General features: G+C 39.7%; 1 long non-coding RNA gene across 1 annotated transcript; it reads right to left on the bottom strand.

Annotated features, from left to right (window-relative positions):
- Positions 1-303: 303 nt before the first annotated feature.
- On the bottom strand, positions 304-1,738 carry LOC125517425 (uncharacterized). The gene is made up of 2 exons (XR_007287593.2): positions 1,124-1,738; positions 304-1,047 (listed from the first exon to the last, which is right to left on the bottom strand). It is a non-coding gene; the product is annotated as an uncharacterized LOC125517425 (long non-coding RNA).
- Between the last annotated feature and the right edge of the window lie 382 nt (positions 1,739-2,120).

The following is a 2,120-nucleotide window of genomic DNA, read 5'->3' as shown; positions in this document are numbered from 1 at the left end:
TAGCTCTCACACTGTCCGTAGTCCAGACAACAACATCTACTTCCTTGACTGTTATCCCGCACTCCCGCCTGTTATTCTTTCGCGTCTTAACAATGTCTATCATAAAGAGAGGTGTGCAATCCTTGCTTTACTGTCTCTTCTTTCCTTCTTTTTGCAAATTGATCTCAATTTTACCAAATTCTTATATTATAAGGTGAGCAGATCGCTCCAGTTCAATTGCATAAGAGATGTCAACTACATTTGATCGAAAAGCAAGTAAAATGTAAGAAACTAAAATTCCAAGTAGTGTAATATATATATATATGTGTGTGTGTGTGTGTGTGTGTGTGTGTGTGTGTGTGTGTGTGTGTGTGTGTGTGTGTGTGTGTGTGTGTGTGTGTGTGTGTGTGTGTGTGCTAACGGGCAAGAAGACTTGGATGTTTACACAGTGTGATTATTTGTACAACAATGTTCGAATTAACATGTCCAAAACCCTGCAGAACAAAAAACATTGAAAATTTGAACCCCTACAAATATCAATGGAGCATGAGAAAAGTAAATCAATTAACATGGTATCTTCAGAGTTAGGGCCATTCTCTGTAATCTGTAGCACTATAATAAAAGGAAGAAACCAATCCTCTGATGAATTATTTATGTTGGTCAAGATAGAGGTAAACTACTAAAATCAAATCCTTTGAATTAAAATCTATCTTTGGCTGGATATATTCAACAAAGAAAGGTATTTTACAGAAAAAACTGACCAGAGAGAGGATCAAAATTTCAGAATACATTGACCTTCCAGCTTTAGCGAGAGAACTAATAACTAAAAGAAAGAAGACATAGGAGAATTAGAGCCAAACAAATAAAGAGTGCAATACCTGCCTAGCCTCCTTCTATTCTTAGCACTTCGTCCTGACATCACAGATTGGTCTGGCCTATTACGGAAGGAAAACCAAGTCGACTTAGGGATTAATTAAGGGCTAACCTGCAACAGATTATACATTGTCGACTGCCTGGTTCACCACGTCGCTGATTACTGCAGTTCCTTCTTTCTCCATGTGCACTAATCTGTCAAGGAAGTGTTCGTTATGCCGTTATGGTCTGACCTGAGAATTTGTTGACGGCATGGAAATAGGAAACGTACTTGAGCGGCTGGACAGCAAGAGAACGGACATGCGGCAGCAACGTGCTTGACGGGAAGATGGAGCAATGGATGATATCGCCACGGCCATGTGACGTGAGGGAGAACTACATCCACATGGTTGACGAGGATATGTACAATGGATGAGATCGTGATGCGACAGAGAACTGCAAGGACGCCGCTAACTGGAAGAGGTAGCCATAAATTCGATCGTGGGAGGATCTTCTATTCAATCGTGGGAAGATCTGATTTCCTTTTCTTTGCAACGTTGGCTTGGTTTCCTGATTAATAAAGTAAAAAACGTGTTTATCCTGGACTCCTTCGAGTCGTACAAAGCACATGATGTGCGTGTGGACGTGCACATGAATAAATCGATATGCTTTGAACCTTTTCCATGATAATACATGTACGTGACAGACTTTCTATGTTCCCTTTTTTCCCTTATACTTCTCCTTGTCCTATACAGTAATACGGATTGTGCTTTGACCTTTTCCATCCTAGCACATGAACGTGACAGGCTTCCTATGTTCCCAAAAAAGGCATATACGCAATATTTGTATTTAACGTTGACATCTTTAAATCTTAGCCTTTAATCTTGGAAATTAATGGTTGACATAATGTAATAGATGTGGATGAACGTGAGGGCTTATTTGCCTTCTGTCTTAATTATGTAATATATATTACAACTAAGCATGCATAGAAAGTAAACTAACTAATTTTTTTGATTTTTCTAAAGTTTTTCAAACACACAATAAAGAAAGCAAGAAAAATAAAATTTAAACATGGATAATACAATGAAAAAGTATGAACACCGACAATGGGAATAAGTGGATATGAATGTAATGTCGGTGAGAAGCACGTACTCCCCCAAGCTTAGGATTTTGGACTAGCTTGGTAATCAATCAGTAGTCTAGATAGTAGTTGGCGTGGTAGCTCACGGAGGCTCTCGGTGCGGATGCCTCAGCTTGCCGTGCTGCCTCCACCGCCGCGTTGTGAGCTC

Source organism: Triticum urartu, chromosome 6A, assembly GCF_056163025.1.
Source record: "Triticum urartu cultivar PI428250 chromosome 6A, HENAU_Tu73, whole genome shotgun sequence".
Lineage (NCBI taxonomy): Eukaryota > Viridiplantae > Streptophyta > Magnoliopsida > Poales > Poaceae > Triticum > Triticum urartu.
Note: the sequence above shows the minus strand (reverse complement) of the source record. Positions and strands in the feature narration are given on the sequence as shown.